This window comes from Rhea americana, unplaced genomic scaffold (assembly GCF_003343005.1).
Source record: "Rhea americana isolate MKP2758 unplaced genomic scaffold, rheAme1 scaffold_84, whole genome shotgun sequence".
In the NCBI taxonomy this organism is placed as follows: Eukaryota; Metazoa; Chordata; class Aves; order Rheiformes; family Rheidae; genus Rhea; species Rhea americana.
Genome location: NW_028187023.1, coordinates 3,354,343 through 3,366,719, shown reverse-complemented (window position 1 = coordinate 3,366,719; position 12,377 = coordinate 3,354,343). Strand labels below are relative to the sequence as shown.

General features: G+C 37.8%; 1 protein-coding gene across 1 annotated transcript in view; it reads left to right on the top strand.

The window, feature by feature from the left end:
- Positions 1-12,377, top strand: part of COX16 (cytochrome c oxidase assembly factor COX16) — a 47,493-nt gene that overhangs the window by 34,092 nt on the left and 1,024 nt on the right. The gene's annotated exons all lie outside the window — the stretch shown is intronic.

The following is a 12,377-nucleotide window of genomic DNA, read 5'->3' as shown; positions in this document are numbered from 1 at the left end:
ATTTGAAAGAGGAGGATAAGTGATTATCCTGATGAATAACAAACATTCTCCTGGATATTTAATGATCACAGACATTCATTTTCATTGGTTTTAGTGCAATTTCAGAATAACATTACTTATTCTAGCACTTGCTTTCTGTATTTTTGTGAGGATTGTTGTCTAGTACAGATTAAAGAATCTGGCCTCAGTAGGTCAAATTAGACCCTGAAATAAGTAATTGTTACTTAGGAGTTTTCAACYAAATAAAAAATATCTTAATCGTTTATTAGTAGCTTAGATAATTAACATTTTACAATGAAAAATTTGATTAACTTTCAGTTAGATACATTTTTAACCAGTGGTGAACTGAAAGCAGAAAAAAGTACAATAAATAACAAATGTAATACAGTTGAAAACAGTAAATGAGAAGTTATGAAGCAGGGAAATTTGATAAAGGAGGCTAAGGATGTCAGAGAGTTGTTTGATAACAGGGCTGTCAAGGATGTGGATAATAAGATTGTATTGCAGTAAAGTAAGAATAAAATAAATCTTAGCAAGGATGTAAAATCATTACTAATCAGGTTGACAAAGTAGAAACATTCCAAAAATATATTTTTATTCCATTTAGAGAAAGAAAAGGTCCTTTATAGTCAAATCAGAAGAGAGAAGGGTTATACTTCCAAACAACCAAACAAGATGTTAGTTAATATCTATTGGCCTCTGATGGTTTATAGGCAAGAGTTCCAAGAAAACAATGGGAAGATTTCAATGGCCACTGAAAATGTCAAAGTGTAGTTGTGCCTGGGAATTATCAATGAGCAGGAAGAAGAGATTTTTTTAAAAGTACTCAATAGTGCCTAGATATGTCTCAAATCTTACAGATTTTTTTTTTTCAGTGATCTGGAAGGAATTTTAAAATCATTCCTGATGTGCAAGTGACACAAAGGTACTGATGTGGTCAAAGCATAGAAAGGCAGGCACACAGAGCGGTTGGTATTACTTGGTAGACTGGGTGAATGAGTAAAGTGCCTGTTAAAATAGCCAGGTATTTGTTTAAAAATGGGGAATATAATTGTCTGTGAATAGTCAGTCTAGAGAATAATCCTTCCTTGACTAAAAGTGCATACAATCAGTTTTTGGTCTTCACAGTGTGATAGCTCACAAGAGGTCAACGTGAACTCTAGATAAAAATTTTGTAACTGTTCTGAGAATTATATTGGAAGTATTGTAATTACAGAATTACAATGATTATCTCAGACAGTTCAAAAAATAGAAGGAGGTTATGTGAAAATATTACCTGTATATCTATTGTCTGAAGAGTAAAAGAAAATGGAATTTGAATAAGCTCTCCTAAAAATGTTCAAGCCAATTAATGCTAATTTGAATTGATCTGAGGGATTGTAGGCACAGCAGGATGGGCAAAACATTTTTTTCATRAAGTGACAGTGTAGCAATGTCGCAATTTACAGTTTTGAAAAGATACATTAGAGTGTATGGACGTGAGAACTATTTTGGAAGATAATTCCTGAATGCCAGGAAACCTGCAAACATCCTGTTGCTGCCATTATCAGCACCAGAAGACTGCTGATTTTGTTAAAAATTGTTGCTAGCACTTTAACTTATTGAATTGTTTTACTTCAGTGTCTGTAAAAATACTACTGGATAAACAAGCTGAGCTGTTTGGGAGATAACAAAAATGTTGGAATAAAATCCATCCTAAGCGACTGTTGTCGTGGTAAATGTGGTTGAGATATGATTTTTTTTTCTTCCTTTAATCACTGTCCCTTTTCCTGTTCTTCTCCTCTTTGTTACTATGTTGTTAAGAAATGCTATTTACAGCTAACCGTTAGATGCTGACTGTCCTTCAGGTTGCATCTGGGACAAATCCAATGGGAAGTTTCTTGCACTTCAGTGTACTTAAATGTAAAATGGTCTTGAGATTTTTTGTTTCACTCTGAGTTTTCATCAGTTAATATTTTGCAGAGGAAGACAGAGTGATATTAGCATATCACAAACAGACACTACCATGGATAGGACAGTTAAAATAGTTCATGTTAGAYATTTTATACTGAATGGATTTACAGTCTACAGCCAATTAGACCATTTGCTCCTCTTTTTCTTACCCTCTCAAAACTTCTGTGTGTCGTAGTTCAAAGTGTGATCAGAGAAAGACAGGTCAGTGGAACTGACTGAAAGATATGGCACAGGATCTTAGAAAGGGTTCTAGTGGAAAAGTCTTTACACAGGGTGATAAGATACCTTTCATACAAAGRCTTGCAAGACATCACTTTTTACTGCCCTTATTTCTGGAATTCATTAATACTAAATAGTCCTATAAATTCTTTTCTGGTAATGGTTATAACATGTCTCCTTGTACAGGATTTTCCGTAACTTGGAACTATTTCCTCCATTTATKTTGCATTTGCACTTTTGTTGTCCCTATCTTAGATATGAAGAGAAGACACGGATTTCTCATCGGTAAAAAACAGAGAAAGGAAGTTAACAGTGCGCATAGACAGCAAATGTGATCAGGGCATACAAATACCTGGAATAAATAATCTCTCCTTCTCCTTTCTCCTCTCTTCAAAATAATATTCTCTGTAGCTATTTGCAGTCCCTGCATACTTTTTTTAATCCTAGAGGAACTGACCAACTCTTAACTTGTTAGGTCCARTAGTGCATTTTCTCAATCGCAAAACAAAGTTTGAGTAGGGAAAATGGCATCCATAGAGCATGACTGAATTCTTTCATTTATTGTCCTAAGGGATGCTGCTAGCTTCTGCCAGGCAGCGTTGGGAACCTTTTCTTATGCAGCTGCCTACATAGAATTGTTAAGCATATCTGTCACACTAATGGGCCCCCAGTGGGGAGTTGCTGGATCTTTAATGTRAAATACCTGTGCAGTAAACTTTCAGTGCAGTGTGTGGGAATTCAGCTATACAGTTGAGGCTGTATACATTCCTCTTACTGACTGCCTCTTAAGAGAATGCACCGTAACAGATAGTTGCCAAATAATCTGTTGTCTCAGCAACCCAGTAAATAGCTTTTTACAAGAATATCTTCCTAGTTGATTTGCCTTGTTTTTTGTTTATTTGATTGTTCATTTGTTTTTGGTTAATTCCATAAACAGTATCTGGAATATTCATTTTGTTTTGCATAGTTCCTGATGATGCCYGCGTGAACACTCAAGCTGTGTTTGAAATACTTTTAAAGGTCTTTTACAACGTTCTGCATGTTGTTTGCTTGCTTCTCAAACGATGTTTAAGCACTTTATATAGTGTAGAAACACTCTGCAGCAGCAAGTTCCTGTAACATAGTGGGGCACTGTTTGTCTTGAGAGGCTAACTAGTTAAAGGGAAAAGGAGATGTAAGATGATGGTGGAGACTGGCCATTAGAACTGGGATCTTGTATGATCATTTGTTGAAATAAACTGAGGAAGTTAGCCGTAAAGCGATAGCATGGCTATTTTAGGCATTTTGGGATAGTATTGGTATGTGGAACAAGGAAAGTGATGTTTCAGGGGTGACAGAGGGGTTAGGTTGGTTTGAGAAGAGGAATCATTTTGATGTAGAAGAGGATGGTAGGCAATCAAGGAATCAGGTAAGAAAACATATGAGTAGGACAGAAAACAACCTTTAAAGGAGCCATTTTATATACTTGCTACTGGAGTGAACAGTAATGTATTTTTCCTAATTAGTTGTTCTAAGTTTTCTATTCTCATAGGATTTTTAAACATGCAACCAAAAAGAAGAGAAGCGGTCAACAGAAAACAATTATCATCTCTTCCACTGTCTTTAAGATAACCTTACTATCTACTCATTTTACCCTAGTGAAAAACAGTGATAATTTTTACTGGGCTATGTAAGACAATTTGGACTTTATATTTGAAATGTTGAATGTTGTTGGCAAAATTTGACATAGTTAGAGACTCTACAACTGCTGTCATAGGATCATRGTGCTAAAGAAAAAAAATTCTCCAGTATGATTCAAGGTGGGTTTTGTCTGTTCTTAGGCTTGTACAACCTATCATTTTGCCATTTTTTAAATTTGCCAATACTTTGTTTCTGCATCAGAGCAGTTGTCAATGAGTATTTTGGGGACCACTTGAAGAAATTTTTAAGTATTAAAATGTGTATTGAAATCATTCACTGTTTTTATATATGGGCAAAAAATAAATTCTTTCAAAAGATTCTTTCAAAAAATGAAAATAACAAATGCAGAAGAGGAAGTGATATCCTAGGGTGTGTTAGGAAGATTGTTGCCAGCAGGTCAAGGGAGGTGATCCTGCCCCTCTACCCAGCCCYGGTGAGGCCTCATCTCGAGTACTGTGTCCAGTTCTGGGTTCCCCAGTACAAGAGAGACATGGAGCTACTGGAGACAGTCCAGCGTAGGGCTACAAAGATGATCAGAGGGCTGGAGCACCTGCCCTATGAGGAACGGCTGCGAGAGCTGGGCCTCTTCAGCCTGGGGAAGAGAAGACTGAGGGGGGGATCTTATGATCTTATCAATGTGTATAAGTATCCGAAGGGAGGGTGTCAAGGGGACAGGGACAAACTCTTTTCAGTTGTTCCGTGTGACAGGACAAGAGGCAATGGGCAGAAACTGAAGCACAGGCAGTTCCGCCTGAACGCGAGGGGGAATTTCTTCCCTGTGAGAGTGACAGAGCACTGGACCAGGTTGCTCAGAGAGGTGGTGGAGTCCCCTTCTCTGGAGATCTTCAAGGCCCGCTTGGATGCAACCCTGTCTAATATGTTCTAGGTGACCCTGCTTGAACAGGGAGGTTGGACTAGATGGTCTCCAGAGGTCCCTTCCAACCTTGCTGATTCTGTGATTCTGTGAAATGGGATAGGAGAATGAGGTAACAATTCAAGTATGCARAGATAGGACAAGAAAAACAGATTTATGGAAGTAAAATGTACTTTATAGTGATAGTGCTTAACATAAAACATAGGTAATAGCAATCAAATGTAGGAAAGCTGTGCTAGCAAGGAGGAAATGGATACTGCATACTTTTTATCTAAATAATAACTTTCTTTTTAATGTTGAATGTTGACTCCTGTTTTAACCTCAGACTTTGTCATATATCTGATAAGTGTTGAGTTGTGCCCAAAGATAGATGGGAGACAGCACTGACAAGTTGAGATGCTGAAGGAAATGCTGTTAGCAATTCAGTATGTATACTCCATCTTGYTAATGGCGTTCTTCCCAGAAAGTTTCTTCCCAGAGAGCCAGTGTCCTGTTTTACCATCTTCCAGCTCTAGCTTGAAAATAAAGGAACTACAATGCAGTTGAGACACAAATGACCCTCTCACCACCATTTCACAAGAAAAACCCTYGTCTTTACCTTCTAAAACTTCCTCTTCATTCTTGAAAAGCTTTAAGTAGGTGCCTTGATCCTTCTCAGATGGAATACTYTTGCTGGTTTGATTTTAAAGGCCTATGGGGTTCCTATAGAATGAAAGGCAGCATTTATTTGCAAGTTACACTGATTTGCGTGGTATACACTAAGCAGTATTGTTGAGAAACGGTGTTATGATGGTTAGCAATATAATGGGGGACTGACACCCATGTTACAGTTCTTATTGAGTGGACAGGGAATATTAGCCACAGAGTAGAAATGGGAGGATTTATTTTGTTTTTAGTCCAGAAATTTGCGCAACAACACAAGTCAAAAAGTAGCCGCTGACATCATGAAAAAAAATAGTTATGCCTGAAAGGTTTGAAGTTGCTCTGTTAACATCTAGCCAAAAACAGTTTTTCAGTGTTATACACAAAAAGTGAAAAAATTGTCCATGCTTCAAAGTATTCATAGTCCAAGTAAGATGTTTAAAACAAACCTTGTCTGTGTAGTCAGCCTGAAGAATTCAGTGGGCTTTGGGGGGCTCTGGACAGAGACCAATGTGTAAATSCGTACTGATCTCTTCCTCCCAGCCACAGAACTGGAGGAGTTTTCAGGTGTTGTTACTGCTATTGCACTCATACRCTGAGAAAGCTCTCATGTCCCATTCAGCCAAGCTCGGCTGTATATTGTTGAAAAAGAGCCTGTAAACATCCCCCAAATCTGTCTGTGGCAGCTCCTTTTTTAGGGGGGCCTACTGCAGTGACCAGAGGTACCTTTAAAAGGTTTGATATGAAGTTGGCAAGACAAACACTCAAAGCTGGGAAGTCACTTGTTCTCGTTTGTTTAGCTAGGTCACCGAAGCTGTAAATTCAGGGATATGCCATTATAACAAAGATTTCTCTTTCTGATGCGCGTAAAACACAGCTTAATGAGACTTACATATAATACAGAAACAGAAACTTTCCCACATATACTTCACTGCTTAATTAAAGTGGAATTTGCTGAATTTTGAGTGTCTGATAACGAAGGTATAATGTTGTGTTATTCTGTACTTTATATATTCAATATTGCAGATTTTCATTTTTGCTCAAGGAAAGAAGATAAGCTGAAAGTAAACGGCACATGCAATTTGTGAGTTCTCTTGACTTTACCTATAGAACTTTTGAACCCTTTGAAACAAGAAGTCCCTCTTAAAYGGTGCACAGGTGTAAGGTATAAATGGCACTGGCTTTTCTCARGATTTGTGTGGATTTTAGGATGTTCTTCATTTTAAGATGTGAAACTGCTTGTCGTTTAGGAAGAAATCATGACAGACACAATTTCCCAGACCGATAGCTCTCTGCCTAATGTTATTTTCTACTACTTGAAAAATTCAAGTCTGTGTAATGATATGGTTTTAACTGGGTACGGAAATGTTTTGGTTTATTGACTAATTTCTATCATTATAGCGTCTTCACATAGGGCTCTGAGAGCCCTCTACAAACATTAATTAAGTTCTATGAYACCTCTGAGATGAAACAAGTACTGTTCTCATTTTTCAAATTGGGAAAATGATGCGCAGACAAATTAGTGGTGCAGTTCTATGATACAAATCTTTTGACGATATAGCCAATCATTTCCGTGATTCTATGATATTTCCATTTCTGTCTRTCTTATGATTCTTTGACCTGTGTGAAGTGTTTTGCCTAGCTTTATGCTTAAATGGGGTTAATTCATAAATAGTACATATTTGTTTTCCCTTTTTTTTTTTTTTTATTTGGAGCACAGCCCCACGTAGTGCTGAAATGGCATAACTGAGGGGAAAAGTAACCTATTGGGTCTCTTAAGAAAAGAAGAAAGTCTCTTAAGAAAGTCTCTTAAGAAAATCCACCATAGATTAGGTTAACTAGTTGTACCACAAATGAATGAGATCGCACTGCAAATGGTATCCAAGTACCAGAGTAGTTAGTGATGACAGTTGTTTTCATCATTATGATTTTTGCCAGTCTCTGGCAGAACTGAAAAGAAAGACAGATCTCTAAATTCTTTACATGTAAAAGAATATTTATTTTCTTGCTAAACAAAAAAATCTTTTTTTATCTGTAGCATTCACTATCCTAAATTGGATATGGATAAATATATATTGATTTGCAKGTATATTAATAACATAAAAACTAAGTATTCTCTAGTTAGAAAAAAGTACTTTTTTAATTTAATGGGAGCTTATCACAGATAATTAAATATAAAATTATGTCACTTTATTTTTTTTAATGTGTAACAGCAAGGTTTTATTAAGAAACTGAGACATCAGAGTGATGGCTCTGRAAAAGAGTTGCACAGAACCCAATAAGGCTTGATTAGCGTGATGACAAAGTGAAGATATTCAGTTATATAGCAAATTCTTAATTCTGCACCTCTGCATCTTTATGTCATAATAGAATTCTTCAGTGTATCTTTTGTGATCTTGAACCTATTTTGACACTCATTTAAGTACAGATTGTTTTGATGCACTTCTTTCACTGCATCTTTCAGCCCTGAAGACATTCTTCCCTAGCTAATGTTTTATCTGCAAATGGGCATGCTTATCATAATAATAGGAAATAATGGTTTCTTTTGAATTAGTCATTTCTTTCAGTGGTGCTCATCACAGATTTATTCCATTAGATCATGAAGTAAACAGGATTTTCTTATCCCCCTTCCACAGAGGGGAGGCAGAGAGACTAAAGCCAAAAATTTTTGCAAGCAACTACCTTGAATTAACTCAGTCCAAGCACCAATAGCTCTAAATTAATTTCTGCAGATTTCAATTTGTTCATTGTGAAATGAATGCTTATCCTGCGAGAGTAGAACTTGTTAAAAAAAATTTTGTTTAAGGCTGATGGAGGATCATGATTTTTACCTACCATCAAACTGTATTTGAACCAGCAATATGGGAGCGAAGGTCTGTCTGCACCTTATGAATGCCAGGCAAGCTGTTTAACAAAAATATTAATGGAGTCGAGTGTGTGGTGAACAGTTGAATATTCTTTTTTTGTTCTCTGTGCCTGTCTGCATAGTCACRGTTTTTTCTTGGAGTTACAGCTTCTGTCAGTCCAGTACTTTTAAGAGGCAGTTTAGCTGATTTAGGAAGTGAATCAGTAGGTTTAATGGACTACACTGATCTTACTTGAAAAAGCTAATTTGCAATATCCTTTGGGTTATTTGAGACAAGCAGGAAAAGTGTCTGATCTGATTACATTTCATTGTAGTCTCCAATGACTGACTATTTAGTACTTTTGAAGTGGGAGACAAAGCTTTTCACTTGTAAGACTGCCAGTTTGTATGGATTTCAGTTTAGTAGAAGCTGAAAGTAGTTTACTATCATTATGTGATGTCTCTGTGAAATTAGATGGGCTCAGTCCAGGTAGCTTAAAAAAAAAATGGAAAGACACTCTCAGTTAGAATGAAAGAGATTGACTTAATCTAGGAGCAGTATTAGCATCTTACCTGAGCTCTTACTGTATAAAATAGTTTTGGCAATCTGGAGGGACTCTGTAACTTTTCTGCCTGTGCTGTACGTAATCAGTGGAGGGAAAGAAAACAGCCCTTTTCAGAATGATCAGCTTGGCCTTAATCTCAGCAACAAGATTGCTTAAAAATGTAGCTACATACTTAGGTTTTGATCTACATCTAATATAGTCATTCACCTTGGAATAACACTATTTTAAGAATTTGTATCATGGTGACTAAATGGAAAGGTTAGATTTTATTTAGTTATGTGTGAGGTGGATACATCTGAAAATAAATACAAAGTAGACAAAAGCATTGAAGAACTGGAGTTTTCAGGTCCTCTTTAACTAGTGATTTTCCTTCTAAAGTTCATCTGAATGCAACAGAAGTCCTCTTTTCTTTCAAAAGTTTTACAGCATCATTTTTAGAAAATGTGATTGTCTGATCACTCTGCATTCTGATCACTGGACAGTTGTCTGTCCATCTAACTACAAAATTTTTGCAGCAGGTTATCAAGGACAGTCTTTACAGGTGTCAAAAAATGTACATGATCTCAATAAATATACTGTGAATGAAAAAAATTCAATATCTGCGTATATTCAGCAGAATCTTTGATCCTTTATTTTTTAATTGACAAAAACTAGTTCTGTCAATAGATCTCACCTGCTCTGGAGTTTGCAGCAATTCCATTTCCTATGTATATCCCTTGGTGGTACAGTTCTGTCTGTATATCATGGTGTCTTTTTCAGGAACCTTTCTACATTTCTGTTTGAAACTGACAAAATGTTGTATCTTGTGCTAGTTTCTTTTGACTGGTTTGAAGTTTGGTTGTATATATTTTAAATGTTGCTTATTGTTCAGGTTTTGAGAGCTGAGCAGTTATGGGAAGATAAAAGTTTAGAACCCCACAGGCTGCGTGGTGCCTTTGTGTTTAATAAAAACAGCATGCTTTCCTTCTTTTAAAGAACAAGGTTACTTTCAGTGTAGTTTCCTTTAAGTTTCTTTTGGAATTAGGTGTTAAATTCTGAATTTGCAATCAAAGTGGGTAGTTGCTAATGTATGGGTTGATGTTTACTTTCCCTAAACACTGTCCTTCTCCCTCCTTCTGTGTCAGTTTAGATCCCTTCTTTTTGAAATGAAGGACCAGCTAATTATGAAATGTATAAAGTAGCAAAGACAATTATTTAGAAATACTTGTGCCAACTCCACTGTATGGAAAATTCAGCTGTTCCTACCTTGTGAAAGTCTGCTGTGTTTGTGCATGTGTTCTCATGTATGTTTTGCTGAATGTTGCCTAATTTCTTTTGATATCTGACTAACCTCATTGCAATTTCTTCTGGTTGTAGAAGTGGCAGAAGAGTTTTACACAGAATGACCTAACAGTACCAGGCCTGTTCTATTTTAGCTGCTGAATTATTCTGCAACTATTATTCAAGTCCCTCAGACCCTCAGTTTGTCGTTTGTTTGGATGACTGATAGTAGGCAAATTAGACTGCAGGCTCAGGGCAGGGTTAAGCATCTTCTTATGTGTTCTTATGATGTTTTCTGAGATGAGGCCCTAATCACCCCCTAATCGAGGGTTTAAATCCCACTGCAATACATATCACAGAATCACAGAATGGTGGAGGTTAGAAGGGACCTCTGGAGATCATCTAGTTCGATGCCTCTGCTCAAGCAGAGTTACTTAGAGCATGTTAGACAGGATCGTGTCCAGGTGAGTTTTTAATATCTCCAGAGGAGACTCCACAACCTCTCTGGCAAYCTGTTCCAGTGCTCTGTCACTCTCACAGTAAAGAAGTTCTTCCTTATATTCAGGTGGAACTTCCTGTATTTCGGTTTGTGCCCATTGCCTCGTGTCCTGTCACWSGGMACMACTGAAAAGAGTCCTGCCCCATCCCCTTGACACCCTCCTTTACAGTATTTATGGACACTGGTCAGATCCCCTCTCAGTCTTCTCTTCCCCAGGCTAAACAGGCCCAGCTCTCGCAGCCGWTCCTYRTAGGGCRGGTGCTCCAGCCCTCTGATCATCTTTGTAGCCCTGCGCTGGACTCTCTCCAGTAGGTCCATATCTCTCTTGTATTGGGGAGCCCAGAAYTGGACACAGTACTCGAGATGAGGCCTCAGTAGGGCTGGGTAGAGGGGCAGGATCACCTCCCTTGATCACCTCCTTGGCAACACTCTTCCTAATGCACCCCTGGATACCATTGGCCTTCCTGGCCACAAGAGCACGTTGCTGGCTCATGGTCAACTTGTCATCCACTAGCACTCCCAGGTCCCTCTCTGCAGAGCTGCTTTCCAGCAGGTCAGTCCCCAGCCTGTAATGGTGCCTAGGGTTATTTCTTCATGTGTCTGATTAATAATACACAGTATTGTCCTCTTCAGTAGCACTTAGAATGCCCCTAGTTCCAGCAGTGGTGCAGCCCCCCTCATCAGTCTCTTGTTGGCAGAGTCCTCTTGTGTCTCATGTAAAGTTACATTCTCCAGATTGGTACAGAGAAATTTGAGGTCTGTGCCTAGTGGGAAAAGAGACTTCTGTACCTCTGCTAGTCCTGTCTTCACAGTCTAACTAGTTCAGGTATAGGTATTGTGCAAGAAAATAGAAGTCATCCTACAGCAAGTGGAAGCACTTGCTCAAGTAACTATGGAACTTAGTCCAGAGTGAGTCATCTCCAGGAAAAAGGAAAATGATAGTGACCATCAGGAACTAGATTTGGGGTGGAAAGCTGCCTTTGGCCATCTCTGCTACTCTTAAATGAAAGCAAGTTCAACCATTCACTCACATTGTGTTTCAGTAAATCTGAATTAAAATAAGACTATATGTGCACAAGATGTAGATTATCTTGTTTTGCTTTTGTGTATTTATTATTTTTTTTTGATCTGGAATGAGAACTGTACAGCTTTAACAAATTTCAGTAAAATCTGTCTGCCTGCTATGCTAATTAATCCGTTCTGAGTGTGTCTTCAGACATACTTTTTGGAGAGTCATAGTGTACCTTTATCTTCTTCAACAGCAGCATTTTGTAGCTGAGGTCTGGAGAGTGCCTGGTTCTTCTCTTTTTTTGCACCTTTGAGACTGGATAAAGAGTGCAATCATTGGAGGAGGTAATTAAAATTTAGATAGTTTATAACTATCAGACAGTTTGAGCAGTTAGCATATCCCATGTGTGTCTTAGTGAGTGATCTATCTGTGACAGTTGGATGCCGTATGAAACTAGCAGAAACTATTRTATGTCTCTCTAGTTTAAACAGTGTGTGTTGAAGGAAATTGTGCTGTTATTGACACTCTTAGTGGTAGGTATTTTTTCCTTTCCAGGATGTCTTGCGTCTGTGCAGGCAGAATACTTCAGATCACTAATTTCTCATTTTCTGGTTGAACTAAACCAATACTTACTACTCCTTCTACCTTGGTACCATGCAGAGTTGCATTTGAAGACCTGATCTAGAAAACAAGGTGAGAAAAGAAAGAAAGAGTGAATGCAAAATACTTCCCAGTCATATACAGGTGCTTCAGTGTGTCCTGTCTTACATTTTATCTGTGGATAGGCAGTTACAGTAATGCCCGTCTTAGGCATTTATTCAGCTATCTGT